Source organism: Callorhinus ursinus, unplaced genomic scaffold (assembly GCF_003265705.2).
Source record: "Callorhinus ursinus isolate GAN/ISIS: 27379988/994484 unplaced genomic scaffold, GSC_fseal_2.0 scaffold17, whole genome shotgun sequence".
Lineage (NCBI taxonomy): Eukaryota > Metazoa > Chordata > Mammalia > Carnivora > Otariidae > Callorhinus > Callorhinus ursinus.
The window spans coordinates 15,686,307-15,705,573 of NW_027397079.1; the positions used below are offsets into that span (position 1 = coordinate 15,686,307).

At 46.1% G+C, this 19,267-nt stretch overlaps 1 protein-coding gene across 4 annotated transcripts in view; it reads right to left on the reverse strand.

Annotated features, from left to right (window-relative positions):
- IRF2 (interferon regulatory factor 2) overlaps positions 1–19,239 on the reverse strand; it is an 80,927-nt gene extending 61,688 nt beyond the window's left edge. Inside the window, exon 1 of one of the 4 annotated variants that reach the window (XM_025886034.2) lies at positions 19,063–19,239. The gene's annotated coding sequence lies outside the window, so the exon portion shown is untranslated. Of the gene's footprint in view, positions 1–17,574; positions 17,766–18,666; positions 18,746–19,062 lie in introns of those variants that run through there. The other 3 variants (XM_025886035.2, XM_025886036.1, XM_025886037.2) reach the window with 3 other exon arrangements.
- Between the last annotated feature and the right edge of the window lie 28 nt (positions 19,240–19,267).

Sequence of the window (19,267 nt, forward strand, 5' to 3'; positions counted from 1 at the left end):
AGGGCGAAGGAGATTAAATCCATACCTAGGGACTCATAGGAGGCTGGAAGAGTCTCATCACAGCATGAGTTCGTTCATTTTCTCCCCTCCCCCTCCCCCCCCAGCTGCCATGGAGGTAACAGAGCAGAAAAGGCAAGAGTGTGCAATATGGAGTCTGGCCGAGATGCCTCGTTCCCAACTCTAGCTCTATCTGTTCTGAGCTGTGTGACCTTGGGCAGGTTACTCACCCTATCTGTCCTCACAGGCCTTTGCAAGGATGAGAGATGAGGAAACATGTAAAACATCTACAACAGCTCTTTCTATCATGCATGGGTTATAGTATAAAAAGGTACAAATTTTCCAGATAGCAGTTGGGCCATAGGTATCAAAAATTTTATTTTATTTATTTTTTTAAAGATTTTATTTATTTATCGGAGAGAGAGCACAATCGGGGGGATCGGCAGGCAGAGGGAGAAACAGGCTCCCTGCTGAGCAAGGAGCCCGATTCGGGACTCGATCCGAGGACCCTGGGATCATGACCTGAGCCGAAGGCAGATGCTTAACCGACTGAGCCACCCAGGCATCCCGGTATTAAAAATTTTAAATGACAACCTTTGACCCAGCCACGTCACTTCTAGGAATGTTTCCCAAGAGATTTAAATAAGCCTGAGTGAAACATGCTTTCTTTAAAAAAAAAAAAAAATCTACAATTATCATGCAAAGGTAATATTCTTTCTTAAAAAAAGAAGGTAAGAAAGTTGTATGCAGTAGCACAGATAAATTACTCCCCAGACACATCTAAATTATGAACATCTAAGAGCATTTTTAAATCCATCACCTTTTTCAAGTATTTTCCAGAAGAATTCATAGAAGGCAATGAGGACCTCAAAGGGCAGAAATCACGCTGTGACTTCTGGGTGTGTTTGGGCCCAGACCCCAGTACCTAGATGGCATTGATTCTGCAATTCAGCAAAGCAAGAATCATGGACAGATTTCCAAGCATATGGACTCAGGCTCATCCTGCACGTTCAAACCTTCTTTCCATATGGAAAACAGGAAAACAAGCGACCCTAATTTTCCCTTAATCAGCATGTCCTCTGAGCACTGCCTTTGCAGTACAGAAGTAAAGCACTCTGAAAGGCAAGGCTTCTTTGGGGAGTTAAGTGAAGAGTTCACTTAAGACTGTCCCTCTTTCCATGAATAGGCTCGTGTCCCTGGGGCCCCCCGTCTAAGTCAGCAGAACGAAAGCCCAGAAAAGACATCTTGGTCCTCAAGTATGCCAGGAAAGTAGGGAAGATGTTCAAGAAGATGGTGCGTGTCAGAAAAGTGTGGACAGCGAAGTGGGTGAGTGAGCCACGCACACACTTGCTTGGGGAGACAGAAAGGACCTGAAGTCCCCGAACTGTTGCTATCACACGAGTCCTTGGTACACTCTGCAGACCGCCAGTGGGCGTGTTTTGTCCCACTGGGGATACAGAAAAGACAAGGAAGGGCACACAAGGAAAGAACAGAGGGCAATGCTTTCAAGGCTGAGGTTTGAAAAGGCAAGTCACAGGGATTCTCAGCAGGGCCAGCATCCCGGAACCTTCTAAGAAAATCTGTCTGCATCAAATGACAAAATCGTTTACTGTCATCTGATTTTAAATCCACTGATGGCAGACTAAGTTGAAAACCCATGCCATCCCGAAAAACAGTTGCCTGAAAAGAATTTGCTCTGAAAAAGGGTGACTTTGAAGGCAACTGTCTATCTTTCCCCCTCGACGAGAATAAATGCTTCCCTCCCTCAGTCCCCATCCACAGGCTGTGCCTGAAGTCTCCCTGGGGGCCATTTTTCCTTTGAAGATTTCCTTTGAGTTGTCCCCTCAGTCGGTAAGCTCTTAATAAAGGTTACTTCTTCTTTCTCGTCTTCTCCTTCTTCTTCTGTTTATTATTATATGACCCGGTGCAACATCCTCCAGCAGCTCCAAAAGGCCCCCTGAATAAACTCTGAGCCATAACTCAGCCTGTCCCACCTTCCCGAATTCATATCCCACCCGCTGATTCCTCCCAAAGCTCACAGCTTCGTGAATTTGAAAACAGGCATATCTCTGTATAAAGTCCTTGTGCGCAGGAATCTCATCTTATTCATCTCTAAACCTCCCCAGATATCAAGCACAGTGCCTTGCAAATAACCATATGTAGTAACTGTTTACTGATAAGTGTTGGAGAAGGTCACAGGAGAGACGGAACTGCCGGCTGAACTGTGAGCTGGACCCCAGCAATAGGACGCTCCTCGCCCCATCCCCTGTCCTTGGAATGTGCATTCTCCTTGCCTTTCCTGCTCCCAGAGGCTCCTCCAAGGTCACAGCCTTGAGACAGCGATGTAATGTTGAGGACACCTGCACCGTGTATGTGACTGAACCCAGGGCCTCCATAGAAACGTGTAAGGTTTGGCGGGCGGGTGCAGAGAGCCAATTGTCTTGCTGCCTCCAAGACAACCTTCCTATGCAAGTTCCCTTTGCTTATTAAAACTGCCACCGACCAACCAGGATTGGCCTGCTCCTTTCTCCATCTCTCTCTGCCCTCTAAGTAGAGAGGCCAATTTCAGATTACACCAGGGAAGCTCCCCGAGAGGGATGCAAACCAACGAGAAGGAAGTGGATGGATCCCTCCACGGTGGGCAGGGGGCGGGGAGGAAAAAGCAGATGATAGGAACTACATGTTGTGATGGCAAGAACTTATTATGAATAAGTGATAAACAAGTGTGTGGAGGGTTGATGATTACAAGAAGCATGCAACCTAAAAAAGAATAATTTTACTACTTTCATAATATTTTCCAGATGAATTGACCTTAGTATGTTAACAAACTTCTGAATTACATTTACTCAACTTTTCATTCAAAAAATCTTATTGAGCCAGGTAGTGTAAAGGGCCCCATGTGCCAAGCACAGTGACAAACTTCGGCGGGGGGTGGGGCGGCAGCACAAGGGAAATTAGGACGTGATCTCCGTCCTCAGCATTGACCCTGCAATGATGGACCCAGGCACATAAGCAAACAACTCCAAAATGAGGTATCTTGTCCTGCAGGTAACACTAGAGAAAAAAAAATGAGGACCGTAAAACTTTCGATGATGCACTTCAGGATCTAACAGAGCTTGTGATAACTGAACAGGGCATTCAACACCACTGGGTCGGGGTTCATTCTCCACATCAGACTCCCCCCGCCCCCAACACCATTCCATTAGCTTCATTCACAATAGTGTGACCCTGAGTTTTATATAGGTGAAATTTTTTGCGAGGCATTTTGGGGGAGTTGTACTGTATTGTGTAAAATCCCAGAAGAGCTAACTCTGGAAGGCTTCCAAGAAGAGGGGGCATCTGACCTGGGCCCGGAGAGGTAAGGGATCCTCAGGTGTAAAGCAAGGAAGAACATTCCAGACAAAAGGGAGAATAACAAATAAAGGCAGGAGGGAGGAAGTGTGCATGGCAGGTTTGAACCATCAGTAACAGGGAGAAGCTGTGCCCTGGGGACAGAAGTGGCAGAGCTAATTAATAGACAGCCATTTGTCCTTGCACCTTAACAAAGGTCCCTGTTGACTGATGAGGGGAAACACCCCGATACACCCCAGGGCGCATACAAACATGGCTGATGTGCTCTCCACCTGCCGTCTGGTCCTGTTCCTTACTAGGCCACACAGCACATGAGTCCTATTAGCTCTAAGGTACTACAGATGGGCCCATGTCTGGACAGGAAATAAACGGAGAACTAGGCCAATCATTATAATTTAAGGCAGCCAACGTTTGTTGAGTATTGGGTATATGCAAGTCATTTTGCTGAGCCCTGAGGAACACATGACAGCACTCCAAAATTTATCAGTGGAGTCGAGCAGGCAGTCATTAATAATAGATGTAGAATGTGATATAATGAAATATAACCCAGAAAAAGCTAGGGCCTTTGAATGAGATCTTCAAACCTCAGCCCTACAGGGAACTGGAGAGCCCAGCAAATATCCCTTATATGCTATCAAGGCAGCCCAGCCAGTCAGCCAGGCTGACATGGCCTCCACACCCGACGGTGGTACCATTTTGACTTCAGCCCTGCTGAGGGAACGCAGATGGGAAGGAGCCTCAGCATGGCAGAGCCAATGTCGTCAAGTTTCCTCTGGGCTTCTGGAGTCCCTGTAGTTTGGGCTTGACCCTAACGATCCACGAACCAGCCCTCGCATGGCCTTCAGGGGGCGTAACTCAGAGAATGTGAGCAAGCATACCTCATGCCCGGGCGGGGAGGAGCGGCCTAACCCAACCACGAACTGCCAGTCTCACTCCCGAGGGGAGAGCGAGATCCCCATCACTCTTGAAGCAAACAGGACACCCTAGCCTGAAAATTTCTGCTATGCTAAAGCACTGTTTTGGGGCACCCTGCCATCCATTCTCTTGGTTCTCTAACTTGGCTTTCTCATCCGTATTAAGGACAACTGTCTACTGTAAACCTATTCATAATCACTTCACTCTCTTTATAAACCAGATCAAAGCAAACAAAAGAAAGCACAAAAAAATATTTTTATACCTGTGCATTACTTCCTCTTGGGAACCTACGAAAGCACCTCAAAGGCAGGCCTGGTTCTCATCAAAAGCACAATCTGGTCCTTTCTGCAATGCCCATCGTGCGTAGAAACGACGAACGCACACCCCCTTCCACCTCCTCTCAAATGTGGCAGGCTCACAGCCCTGCCACACCTGGCCAACAGCCATCATCTAGCACTCTCTAAAATGTAAGGGGACAACGTTCCAAATCCCCAGTCACCACCACCCCACCCTCCCCAGAAAACTTGCTCTATGCTCAAAACAAAGCGTTTCCTTATGGGCACATGCCTTGAGGTGGCTGTGGTCCCCCGGACCGACCCAGTCACTCCCGTGATCCATCCACTCCTGCCCCACCAGACAACTCTCCACGTGCCAAGAGTGGAAGGAATCTTCAGCCCATCTTTTGTTTGCTCTGACTGTTCCCTCAACCAAAGACGCCCTGCTCACCCGTTTGCCACCAATGGCCACGACCATCCTCCTGTGGCAGGTGTGAAGTCCAGGGCGAAGCACACCCCCATTTCTCTGGGCAAAGACACAGATCCTTTGGCTTGCTGTGCTTTTATTAAGCACACATTTCATTCTTTTCGTTACGACAGATGGTTTTCTATCGCCTGTCTCTCTGAGTAAATGATAAGCTCTTTGAGAACATGAAATTGTCAACTTGACGTCTCCACAAGCACCAGGCTTCGCACACACTGTTCAAAAAGGTGTGTTGAAGGAATTAATTCTCCTGAGAGTTTCATTTAAAATGTGTGCTTGCAGAAAGGAGTCTTCAACTTCATTTCATCAGGATCATATTTGTTTTCCTAGTCCTTGAGGCAAATTTTGAGGACTCTTTTGAAAGCCTGGGCCCCCAACCTGAGGGGAATATAAAGTTCCCTCCCTCCGCCATATGTCAGAGACATTATGTATCTTCTTCCCAATTAGTCACAACTTGCTCTTAGTTACAATCCATATGTTATCTTGCTAGGCCGTATGATTTAATAAAGACCAACTCTGCAAAAGGATCAAGTGAAATGAAAAATCTGAGCACGACATAAAAGCAAACCAAGAGTAAATTTGCTGCCGTACATTTGTGATATTTCACTGAATTTCCTCATCTCCTATAGCTCGCATAAGAACAAATAAATGGTTCCTCATTTGGTCGATAATTCACAATAAATACACAAATGCTTTCATTTTACTTTACAGGTCTGTTATTACAGCAATAAATTTTTTTCATCCACGCAAGTAGTAGTATTAAGCCATTACTGGATGTATTCTGTTTAAATGCTCATGCCCCAAGTGTTATTCTAAGGCTGCTTTTACTCACTTTTATCCTAATTCCACAATGGTGATGAACCTGAGGGTCTTTTTCATTAGCACCATATGAACAGCCCACTACAAATTAATTCATTACCGTATTCAAGCACAGCTATGTGTTTCCTCATACCAGAAATTTTAAAATTCAAAACACAACACCAAAAAAAGTTAATTCTTTACTACAGAGTTCAACACAACATACTGAGTACGTCATCTGGCCACAAGATCCTGGGCAGGTCATTTGATGTCTCCAGCTAAAAAACTGAAGCAGCAGACTGTAATCTCTAAGGAAACTTCCAATTCTAGTATTCTGAGGAGATTAAATACTTTTATCTGATCCCCTGTTTACCAATCCACCCTGATTTACTTCATGCAATGTAACTTATCATGCGCTTTATCAACTTTGCATTGCAAAATGTTATAAATGATTTTGTGCCCCATGCTACACATACTATATGAGGGGGGATCATTGTTAGCTTTTCAGACCATCTAGCACGTCACTAGGGAACCCACAGAAAAGAATGACATAATCCTACAACTCAGCAACAAAAAACCCCAAATAACCAAATCAAAAATGGGCAAAAGATTTGAACAGACATTTTCCAAAGGAAATATACAAATGGACAAGAACATCACCAGCTGTAAGAGAAATGCAAATCAAAAGCACAATGAGAGGGGCGCCTGGGTGGCTCAGTCGGTTAAGCAGTTAAGCATCTGCCTTTGGCTCAGGTCACGTGGGATCGAGCCCCGCATCGGGCTCCCTGCTTCTCCCTCTCCCTCTGCCCCTCCCTATCATTCGTGCTCTCTGTCTCTCTCAAATAAATAAATAAAATCTTAAAAAAAAAAAGCTACAATGAGATACTACCTTCACACCCATTAGGAGGACTAGTATCAAAAAAAAAAAAAAACCTGAAAAACAGAAAATAACAAATGTTGGCCAGGATGTGGAGAAACTGGAACTTTCATGCATTCCTAGAAGGATGCAAAATGATGTAGCCACCATGAGAAAGTCTGGTAGTTTCTCAAAATTTTAAAACATGGAATTATATGATCCACACTCTTCACAATAGCTAGATGGTCATAATAACCCAAGTGACCATCAACAGGTGCATGGATGAACAAAATGGGGGAATACTATTCAGGCTTAAAAAGGAATGAAGTTCTGGCACTTGCTACAACAGGGATGAACCTGGAAAGCGTTCTGCGAAGTGAAAAAAGAAGACAGACACAAAGGTACAATTATTGTATGATTCCACTTACATGAGGCGGCTAGCGTAATCCAAGTTCATAGACAGCAGAACCGTTGTTGCCAGGGGTTGACGGCAGCGGGGTTATGGTTTAGTAGGTACAGAGTTTCTGTTTGACTTATCATGTTTGACATGATAAGTCCGTTCTGGGGTGGAGAGCAGTGAGGGACGCACAGCATTGTCAACGCACTTAACGCCACCAGATTACGCACTTAAAGATGTTTATAATGGTAAATTTCGTGTCATGTCACTTTTACCACAATAAAAAAAAAAAATAAGCAGGCAGGCACTGATGGATTCACTGCTACTTCCACCCCTTCCTTCAGCCCTGTTATGGATGATAGTTATTCTTTGCTTCCAGGCAACTTGAAGCATTCACTAGCCAAATACACGTGTGCGCACGCGTAGGGGCACGTGCACGCGCACACACAAAGAACGAGAGAAAAAGAGGGAAGGGACGGAAAATGAGGATTTTCAAAAATGAAGTAAAGGGCCAATTTCCTGTTCAGGGTGATGACACCTCGAACCAAGTTGGGAGAAAGCCTCTCCTGGACATGCAAAGGGTTAGCTTCTCCCAGCACCAACGTCTGGGGAGGGATGGGAGCAGTAAAATTTATCAGCAGCTCTGCTGGTTACAGTGCCTACCTTGAGGGAAAGGGAAGTCGAGAGCAGAGATAATGAGCAGGACTTACCCACATGGGTTTCCTGAATGATAAAAGAGACCAAGCAACAGTTGAATTCTACATGCCAGACTAAATGCGGAAGACCTGTCGAGAAACAACAGCGGCGGCAAAGCAGTAGGTTATATAATTTATTAAGGATCTGTCTTTTAGGAATTAAAATGTATACACCCAGCCAAAAGGGTGTCGTGTTAGTACTCTTGCTTCCCGTGGGCTCTGAGACAAGGCCACGTGGCCCATGAAGACCTCTAGAGGGTCTTCACCCTTATCTAACAGCACTTCCGGAACAGGGGTCGTACCTGCCCAGCGGCTCGATTGTTTTACGTAGCCGTTCAATTTAGTGATAACCTTGCAGTCATATCCTTGTAGCTGGGAGCGCAGATCCTGTACCCCGCTAACTCAAATCCAATACCTTTTTACCTTTTTGTACTTCCCTCTCCATGTAGTTAGCACCGGGGAAATACCTAACTGAATGAACGAATGATCAAAACAGCCCACTGTTCCAGTGGAGGGACTCAACCCAAATTGCAACCTGACTTTAAAGAAATTAAAAAAAAAGTTTTTTAAGTCTTAATGTATGAAAAGCACCTGTAAGAGTGGCACATCCTCCCCAACAATATTGTAAATTCATCCTGACTTCTCGACTCACCAGTATGACCACACCCAGAAGTGGAAATGCAGTTCATCTATCTACATTCCCTACTGGGGCCTCCTTGGCAGGCTCCCCATTTATACTTTCATTTTACAACAGAGAGAAGAAAGGGGAGCAATGCCATCTGTGTTGGTCCCTGGGAATGCCCAGAACACCCCACAAGCCCACAGTGCCCTTTTGGGGCAAGAGCTTCATGTCCAGCTCCTCTTGTCTCCATTCCACCCTGAGGACCTTACCTTCCAAGGTCAGCTGAACAGTGCACAGGAGTGAAGTTTTCCCATATGAACAAAATCCCAACATTCCCCAAAAAGAGTCAATAAAGATTTACCTTTAGGATTACTATTTTAAAGCGAGATTATACTTTCCTGTTCTTCTGTCAGTTGCAAATCCCCAAACCTACGAGAATTCACTTAAAACTCATCTGCAGTGTTTTCATTGGTAGAAAGCAATCAGGAAAGCTCTGACCCCCTGAGCAGCTGGGAATTTCTATGCTAGAGGTTTGGTTTAGTCTTTATTTTTCTAGCTGCTGGCCCTGCTAAAACATGATTCAGTGAAGGTCGTATTTAATCTCGTGGAGAAAAGCTACCTAAGCAGTTCTTAGGTAGGCTTCAGTAAAAATAAATTGCCTTGGCTCTGTGGAGAAGTCTGTTGCTTCAACCCAACAATTATATTCAGAGGGAACAAATGAAGGAAACTGTAAAATATTGTACTTGATTTTAAAAGACTTTCACTGCTTATACGTCATGGCTAAGTGTTTGTTAATAATAAAGTTATTGTCAATAACTAACCCACCAAGAAAGTAGCAGCTCCCAAATATGTATCTCGGGTTTATCGGTGACTATAGCTTATTTATATGTACAGGGAGGCATTAGTATACTCATTGGAACTTAAATGTCAGAGAAAGGGGCTGGTAAGATTGTTTTAAAGTCCTAGGTACAAAGGAGAAGAAAAAAAAAACAATTTTTCCCCTTCTGGATGTTGAACCCCTAATACAAAATGACAAATCCTAACGCAAAGCGACAAATCTCAATGTTTATGTGTGCCCAGTACATATACCATTAGGTTTCTAACCCAACACAGATCTGTGCCATCCATCCTGAACTGGAATTCAGCCTTCTGAGCTAAACTTTTGCTTCAGGGCTGAAAATCAAATCAACAAATATTTATTTAGTTCTTACTGCTTATCAAGTACTGGTGGGGAATGCAAAGGGATACAACACCAGCCTAGCTCACAAATCCCTTGCCATGTAGGTGTTATAAATGGAAAAACCCAAGGAATCAACACTTTTCTTAACAGTTCAAGGGGCCAGAAAAGGTTCAAGATGTTTGAGGCTGATCACCAAAGCAATGCACATGCAGTGTGTTGCTTCTAAAGAAATCCAGAGCATTTTGGTATCTTAGGCTGAAGAGATCAAGGTGAGGTTTGTCTGGGGAGGTGGGGAGGGGCATGCAGTTATCACCGAATGACCGCATCACCGAAATGACCGCTCAAGTCTGCTTTCCCTCAGTCCTGTTAGGTTCAGTCCTCAGATGACAACTTTCCCCCATACTTTTCTTCATGTCCTAATCCTGGACCACAACTAACATGGCAGCCATCTGTGGCCATTGTACTCTTGAAAATGTGGTCAGGCTGAATTCAGATGTGCTCCGGGCATAAAAGACACATTGGATCTTGAAGATTCGGTACGAAAAAAGAATGTAAATGACCTCATCAGTATTTTCATATGAATCACATGTTGAAATGATAATATTTTGGACATACTGAGCTATATAAAATATTAAAATTAATTTTTCTGCTTTCTTTTTACTTTCCTAATGTGGCTCCTAGAAAATTAAAGATTATGCATGCGGCTCATGTTTTATTTGTACTGGACAGTGTTGTCCTAATCAGTATTTTTTTTTTTTTTTTAAAGCTATGCTTTGGTACTTTGCCTCTGCCTCTGGTTATAGCCAATACTAGCTCATAACAATCCAAAAATGTCTCCAGGATCTACAAAGGGATCAAAACTATTCTAATTTTTTTTTCAGATACAAATCAGGGATTCTGGAGGTTTCTGCAGTTGTGAAAAATCTTAGGCCACACTCTGATGGAGTCACACTAAGTCATTCTCCAATAAAGGTTGTGTGAAGAAATAAAACTTCGCTGGATTCCTCAGTGTTCCTATGAGACTCTCTAACCACCCGAGACCCAGGAATGTATACAATAGAGAGAATGTATATGACATAAAGGTAGGACACGTCTGCATTCAGTTCCCCTAGCAACATTTTATTCTTCACTGTGCCATAAGAATTGGATCTGTAGCCATTTGTCTAAATTAATTGCTCTGATCCAAGAGGATAATTATACTCTTATCCATTCCAGGGGGCCAACCGGTTATAGCCGTGACTAGGTCCCTGGGTTAAGCTCCCAGGGTGCCAGGAAGACCTGTCTCTAGGCATGGACATTTCAAAAGCCACAAAGCCCAAATCTTAGGAATACTTCTAGAAAAAGCCTTATGTTCCAAAAGTTTGGGATGAGAACGCTGAATCCTTTCCATCCACTCTCACAGGAGCAAAGATGGGTTTTTTTTTTTTTTCCTCCTCTGTTTCTCCCTTGGGTTGCTCGATGTCATCTACAGAGCATAGCTCACACCCATGTTCCACCTGTTTTCACAGCATCACCTGAGGGTCTGGGAATGGGTGTCCGCGGCTGCAACATCACTCTGGCTGTTGACCTGCCCATAATGGTCGATAAAGAACTCTTTTCTCCTACTCCAGTGTCTTGTTTCTGTGGTTTCACATACATAAAGGAGGTATCTGTGAAGTGGGGTAACATTTGTGACCACCCCCACACAGTTTTTGGCAAAACAGTGTGTCCCACCCTCACCAAGGAGCCCTCAATCTCAGTAGCTTCAAGTAGCTGAATAGGGACAAGGGCATCTCTCAGCACTAGCTGGGAAAGCCCAGATTCTAGATCCTGGCTCCATACATCAAGGCAGAAAGAGCTCAAGAATGACCACATCCAAGGGTCTCTGGGTGGCTCAGTCGGTTAAGCATCTGACTCTTGATTTCAGCTCGGGTCTTGGGCTCAGGGTTGTGAGTTCAAGCCCTGCGTTGGGCTCCATGCTGCGGTGTGGAGCCTACTTTAAAAAAAAAAAAAAAAAAAAGGCCACATCCACCTACAGCATCCTCCTCAGCAATGTCCTGATCTTAACATTTATCCAGGTAAGGCCAGAGGGGACACTTCAGAGTTATCTTGAGAATATTTTTCTGGTTATAAAAGGAATTGTACTGCTATATTAATATGGAAAATCCAAGTGTTTCAAGGGGGGGGGAAGCCAAACACCCTCGATCACACCATTCAAATGTTCTCTGCCAGTTTTTTCTTTAATGATGTATATATGAATACACGCACATTTCTAAAATAAAATTAAGGTCACAATTAAGTATCTCTTTTCCTCCACTCAACATACATCACAAGCACTTTTCCATCATTAAATGCAAAAGCATGAATTTTATTAGCTATCCATCCTCATCATCTGGATGTGCCAGAGTTCATTTACATGTGTTCCCATTGTGGGTATTTAGATTGTTTCCAAATTTGCACTATAACAAAAGCTAATTCGATAAACATCTTCACAAATAAATCCTTGTCCCATCTCCGGTTATTTCACATGAGTACGTTCCTAGAAGTGGGATTACTGGGACTGAGGGTTTAACATTTTTAAGACTTTGAGTCTCTAACACCAAATTGCACCCCAGAGGGTTTCTTTCAACATAAAATCCCAACTAGTTTCACCATCGGTGACCTGCGGGACCCAGTGATGGCATGTCGGGCTCAGCCTTAACTTTGCCACCTGTTCTTTAGAGGAACACGGAATCAGCCCATTCTGCTTTCCTGATTCCTAGTCACCCCCTACAACCTGACAAAAATAAAACAGCAGCCCAGAGGACCAGCATGGGTCTAAGAGGAAGACCAGCATGGGTCTAAGAGAGCGATTACAATATTTCTAAAAATTTGTATCGCCATGTATCTTCCTTTCGGAGCCCATGGTTGCCTCCAAAGGCAATTCTGGACCAAGTCTGAGGCCTTAAGTCGGAGCAGCAATTCCTCCATCTGCTCCAGCCCCGGCATGCCTACCTTGAAAGGCTTCAACCATGCTTAAGGAATAACTACCCACAACCTCCTGTTCACTTGCCTCAAGTTGGCTGATGCCTAGTGGTTTTCCCATCAGACTTTACCTCCGGCAGGATAAAAAGGCTTAATTCCGAAGTCGGAAATGGGGGGGGTCCTCTAGTATTTCAACTTGACCTTGAGTTCCCATCAATTAACTACCAACTTGCTCCCTGCCACCCCGAAATTCCTTCAGTGGTATTTGTTAATGAGACAGAAAATCCACCTGCCTGATTCCCTCTTCTCTCTCCCTCCCACTCCAGAATTCAGTAGGCACTATTCTACCCTATGCTTTATTCTCTTTTTTCATCGTTTCACCCCCCAAAAGTGTCACCTTCCAATGCCCTTCCCACTCGTACCCCACCCATCCGCGGACCCACTAACACCCTGTCCAGGTGTTGAGACACTCTTCTCACCACTGTAATTCTTCTCATCCTGTTCAATAATTCTAGGGTAAGGAGAACAAAAAAGCTCTCTTCAAAAATAACACAGTAGATATTACTTGAAAAAAAGCAATTTGTATGCAGTCTCTTCTCAGTCAAAATGTCAACCTCATGAAATGGGAAAGTCAGCAGGATTCTAAGATTATGGGGCCAGGACAGTGTATTCTATCTATAAAACATTTCTTTAGATCCTACACAAACCTGACATTTATAAGCTCAATAAGAACAAATTAAATTGGAAGCTCATCTTTCCTTCCATCACACTGGGTGTGCAAGTGTAGCAACAGATTGCTAAGTGTGCCTGAAGAGAAATTATTTATGAAAATTACTTAGCAAGTACTTGACTCCCAAAAATATTGGTTTAATGAAAATTAGACAGAACTTTATCACACAAAAAAACCTAAATGAAGATATTTTGTTGAACGACATTGGCCTTGCCCTTGAGATAAACATGCTCAGAATCCCTCATCAGAGAGAACTGCGCAAGCTTTATTTCCCATAAAAATGGGGACGATGCTCGACTCCAGTTTTCTCTTGTTTATCGGAGCTGAATACTACATTGATAAAGGGGAATATGAGCTGAAACAGAAACACACAAAAAACAAACCCGTAACTCTTGATGGCCTTCCTAGACCAAGAGACGTACCCATAAAGCAAAGTCCTTCTTGCCTCTTCAGAATGGAAAATTCAAAGGATCACAATCATCACACTAATATCACTTTCATATGACAAGCAAGGTCAACATGAACAGAGCCGACGGAGAGTGACCACGGATTCCCTACTCAAATAAAATGTGGAAAACAGGTCTGCATAGCATGGCCTGAGACAATACAAAAATAAATGATCTGGCCCTGAGAAGAGATCCTAATCATGATTCAGTGGTTCTCTGCCTTCGCTCTGGCCCACACATCTGAGGGACAGGGATCCAGGAGGCCCTGGTGGATAACAGAGGCTTGCTACGAGGGTGGGAGTGGGGGTTCTCTGGATTAAAAGAATCAAGGAGAGGAAGGCATTGTAGACAGTCTTAAACCTAAAAGTTCTTTGTGGCTTCTAAAAGCCCCTTCCCTCCCAGGTGATGCTGAGATGCACAGGAGCCCCATACCCCACAGATAACAGAACCACACAGCCCCATTTTACAGATGTGAAAACTAAGGTGCCAAAAGGAGAAGAGACTGGGAGAGTTAACGAAAGGGCTGCAAGTCAACTCCAGGCCCCTGGACACTTGAGTTCACACACCTTGCACTACACAGAGCCTTGAACACAGCTGGGTGTCAACAAGCATTTAAAAAATTAGAGATAGAAGGGTACATGTTTGTGTTCATTCAGTAAAATAAGCGCCTGGGTTACTACAATGGTTCACATCCTGGGATCCCTGGATCCCCAGCAGAACTCAAAAGTTCCTGCTGCCGGCAGGGGTCCTGGGCTAGATTCAGAACTCAGAAGGCCTCAGGGGACTATGAGTTTATCTAACAAAAAGGCTGCCCGGGATCTAAAACGTCAGGTTTCTCTACTTTGGGCCAGAATTAGATCAACCAGATTTGAGGATGCTATTTCTCCCAGGTCAATCGGGAGTTGTGCCAAGAAGTCTTCTGCAATTCTCATAGTAAAAACAGGCATCAGAGTCTTCCTAACTAAACACCATTTATTTCAGGGACAGTCTGTCAAAAGATGGAGCTGGTGAGGAGGAAAATCGTTGAAAAAGGAGGCTTGAAGGTAAAATACTGGAGGATAGAGGCCTGCTGCCTGTAGCGCGCAGGGCCTGGCAGAGTCCTCAGGACAGGCTAGGGCCTGGCATCAGGTGCCAAAGGGCTGGATTTGCTGCTGGTGTATTTCATCTGGTATATTACGCAAAATATTGGCTTCACGTTGAAATCTGGAACCTATAGATAATTTATCAATCTTTGCTGAAAAAATCAAGATTTATTCAAACTTCCTCACTTCCATTCCCACCAGCCACTTCCTTAAGGGCCATCCCTCAACCCTGCCTTGGGCAGACATCGTGCACCCAATATTGATCACATTCAGGACAAAAGCAGGACATGTCAGAAAGCCCTGACCTCCTAACCCATGGGGGAATGATTTTATTAATAAAACTGACACTTCACAGCAATTTACATTCTGTTTATATATTACTTTATGTACTTTTGGATGTTATATTTTACGAAAAATATACTGTTTATTATATTTATTTTCACATACGTAGTGTTGGGCATACAGTAAGCATTCAATAAATTAAAGTTAACCGAATTTCCTTAAAGATGTTATAGCAAAATACTAAAATCAGCTTGGGGCATACCTGTAATAAACATAATGATGCAATGGTAAAAAAATTTCAGACTAAAGCACACTGAGCCTGAAAAGATGTTTATATAGAGAGAGACAGAGAAAGAGAGAGAATACGTTGGTATCACTGTTATTTCCATATCATTTGGTCTCCATGGATACCATCTAACTTCTCTTCTGACAGGAAAAAATTCACTGACAATATTATACTTCACTGTTAAATTCTTTGATGCTTTACATAAAACAGCTATTCTGTGTTTAATTCCTTGCCATTATCCATATACTCTCAGAAGTAAATCCCTTTTTGCTGCAAATTCTGTAAGAGAAAGTCAGTGTTCAATCCACAGTCCCAATTTCCTGACTTTTTCACATTAATAATAATGACAGAATTCTGAAAGGTAATGCCTTACATATTTGTAGATTGCTATAACGTATACAACCTTCTTTCATACGCAAGATCTCGTCTGTTCCCCAAAGCAACCCTACCAGACAGGCACTTAAAGTACTGTTATCACCTTCCATAGAACTAACCCCCAAACGGTAATCACTGTTATTTATCTTTCGGTTGTGTATTACCAGCTGACCCACTAAAATACAATTTCCCCAGAGGGTAAGGAAGTTGTTTTCCTGTTCCCAGTTGAACCCACAGAGCCTAGCACTGTGTCTGGTGCCTAGTGAATGTCCCAGGAATATTTATTAAGTGAATAAATAAGGTCCTTCATCTGCTTTACGCCTTTTTTGGTATAAAGCACAAAACAGAACCATGTCCCAGATACCCCATTTAGAGTTCTGCTCTTTATCAAAAGGAAATTGTGTGAAAATGTTCTAGAAACAACAGAGCTCATAGTCGATAATCCTACGAATAAAAGGACAGTGTCCTTGCAAACATGAAACAATGGATGCCCATCAAAAGTTAAATATCCGAAGTCTCGAATGTTCCACTACTAGTTGTGAGTTTAACAGCCTTAACTAGCTTTCGTATATTGAACATCTGCCTAATATAAGTACTTCAGGAGGCAGAGTGAGAAAAAAGTGGGGCCATGGTTCTTAGAGCTGTCAGGACCTTAGGACAACCATTTCTTTGCCATAATTTGCTTCCAGTTTAACTACAAACTCTCACTTTTGATTACGATGACATTTTTACAGGTAAATAAGTCTGAGGTATGCAAAATTATCTTCAACTTGTGAAGATCAAAAGAAAAAAGACAACTCACTGAGGATGAAGTATATAAATGTTTAATATTAGGAAGCAATTACAAATCATCACAGAACAGAACTCCTGAATCCAAGAGGCCAAAATCTAACTTCTCACACAACAGGCTGAGTTATAAATTATAATCATTCACTTATTACAGCGAAATTCCGGACTTTGCCATCTATCAGTCAATAGACGTTCCGAGGTTACCCCGCAGAAATGCCCGTTTAATTTCTAAGTATTCCATCTCCGAAGTTTCCTTAGAAAAGCCACGTTTTTCCAGAATTTTTTAGGTTTCTATTTCGATCCCTTCCCCCTCCAAAAGAGGAAGGATGGTGCGTTGGGAAAACTCAAGAATCCTGAATCTGTGTGCCCCCCCCCCGAAGTGAAACATGGATTTCCCCCCTCCTCTCCAGGTCCTGGTAGGGGGGCGCGCATCTGACATCAAGACGATCCACCTTTCGAGCTCAGTCTGTCACCAGACCCCTGTCTGCACCTGCCCTGCGAGCACCAAAAAGTGCAGGCTCCTAAGCTCCAGTGCAATTTGCAATCGGTCTGAAAACTAATAAATGACTGCAGGCTTGACAGCAGCCTTGGTGATTCCTGAAAATCCACAACAGGAAATGTAACTATCCTCCACCCTCCCTAGCCATTCATCAAAAGCAGACCCAGTCGCGGCAACAGGGAGGCCAGTAGCAGAAGGCAAATGCCAGCACTTTTCCTCCTGTAGGAAGACTCTGCGTTTTTATACCGTAACCAGGAACGGGGAGCACTACCCGCCGCCCGCACTGGAGGGCGGAGGCAGAAGAGGGAAGGAGAGGGTAAAATGTCCCCAAGTTCCAAACACTCCCCTCAGCGGTTGCAAACCAGCGAACGCCGCGCCGCTAATCTGTGGCCACCCCGAGTGCCGGCCCCAGGGGGCACACCTACAGCTGATGCCCCAGGCTTCTGCCTACACCCACGGACCCGGGCGCCTCACCTGGCGCCCGGAACACGGTCTCTGCGCCCGGCTCGGGCTGCCAGCCTCCTTCCCTTCTCCCCCTCCAACAGGGCAAGGGGGTAGGGCGGCAAACGTACCGAGACCTGGGGCCAAAGACAGATGCCGGCGCGTCCTGGCGAGGGGATGCAGTTACATGCAGAGGCCCTCCGAACTTGCGGAGGCTTCCCGAGCCCCTCTCGCGGACCGGCCCCCAGGCCGGGGTACTGAGCGCGGCCGCAGGCGGGCGGGCGCCACGATTGGCCGCGGCGGGCAGCGCTCGGTGGGCGAGCCCGGCCGGCGAGGCGGAAAGGAAGTGGCGGCCACGGCTGTGCACCAACCACGTTCGGCCGGCGGGCGAATGCCACTCGGCGCCCAGAGCGGGGTCGGAGGGCGCGGGGCGGGCACTCGCGTCCCCACCCCGCCGCTGCCCGCGCCCCTGGACCCCCAGGGTACGCCCGCCCCCACGCCTGCCAGCAGGGCGCCGCTCGGTCCCCGGAGGCTCCCCGCCCCCACCTCGCCCGCTCCGTAGCCGAGGCGGGTCAGGCCCAGCGCGCCAGGCCGGCCCGGGGGCGCCTGCGGGGACCCGGCGGCGCCCGGCGCTAGGCCGCGGCCGGGGCGGATGACCCCCTCCGCGCGGCGCCCTCCCAAGACGCGCCGCCGGAGCCCCCCCGCGCGCCTGGACAAGTGCAGTGACAAAGCCCCAGGGCCGGGCCGGACGCTGGCCGGCGGGAAGGAGGACGCCGCGTCCCTCCGGAGCGGCGGTGGCGGCAGCGGCCCAGCTCCCAGGAAGCCGGGCGTGCCGGCCAGGCCCGGCGCCCAGCCCCGCTCGGAGCCCGCCCGCCGCCTCCGGCCGCTGGCACCCGACGCCCGCGGCCGCTCCCCCGGTCCCGCGGGCCGGCGAGCCCTGGGACCGCTGCGGGGCGCCCCACCAAGTTTCCTTTCGCCGCGGCGCGAGGCGCCTCTCCCGGCCGGGGCGCGGGGCGCAGGCAGCGGGGCGGACGGCGGGCTCCTGCTTATTCACGCTGGGGCTGCCCGGAGAGAGGCGCCGCCGCCGGACACCGAGAAGGACCCGCTGCCCTGCTTCGGATCTGGTGGCGACGGCGTCTGTAAACACGCACACACATGCACACGACAATTCTGTTTTAAAAGGAGGCCCGACTCCAGCGGACCTGCACCCACACACACAACACCTGGGGCGCAGAATCACACAGAGCAGGTCTGTGTCCATGGAGCCACCTCTCCGCATCTGCAAATCCAAAAGTGAAATTAAACCTCCACCAACCTCCTCCTCCTCCTCCTCCTCCCTCTACCTCCTCCTCCTCCTCCTCCTCCTCCTCCTCGCTGCCTCAGCAGCAGCGGCAACAGGAGCAGAACCTGCTTCCCCTAAAATCGGATGATCCCTAAGAGCGCCGACTGTTCCTCCGAAAACCGGTATTAATATTTATGAACCCCAGCATTTTCCGTCTGCAAAACACTGTGTCAAACCATCAGGACGCGCGCACACACACATCCCCGCCAGTCCTCACAAACATGCCCTCGAGAAAAACACACACGCACAGTCACAACTATTATTTGAAAAATGTTACCTCTCAGTGTGCTTTTTCACACTACCAATACAATTCCGCAAGGTTTAAGTGTTGCTAGGGTGTGTGAAATGGAAATGAAAGCCCGTCAGTTGAATAATCGCAGGAGCAAAACTAAAAGTTACTCCCCGGCTTGCCTGAGAACAGTCCAGATCGAAAGCAAAACAAGGAGAGGAAACTGCGAAGAGCTGAGGCTGGAAATCCCCCC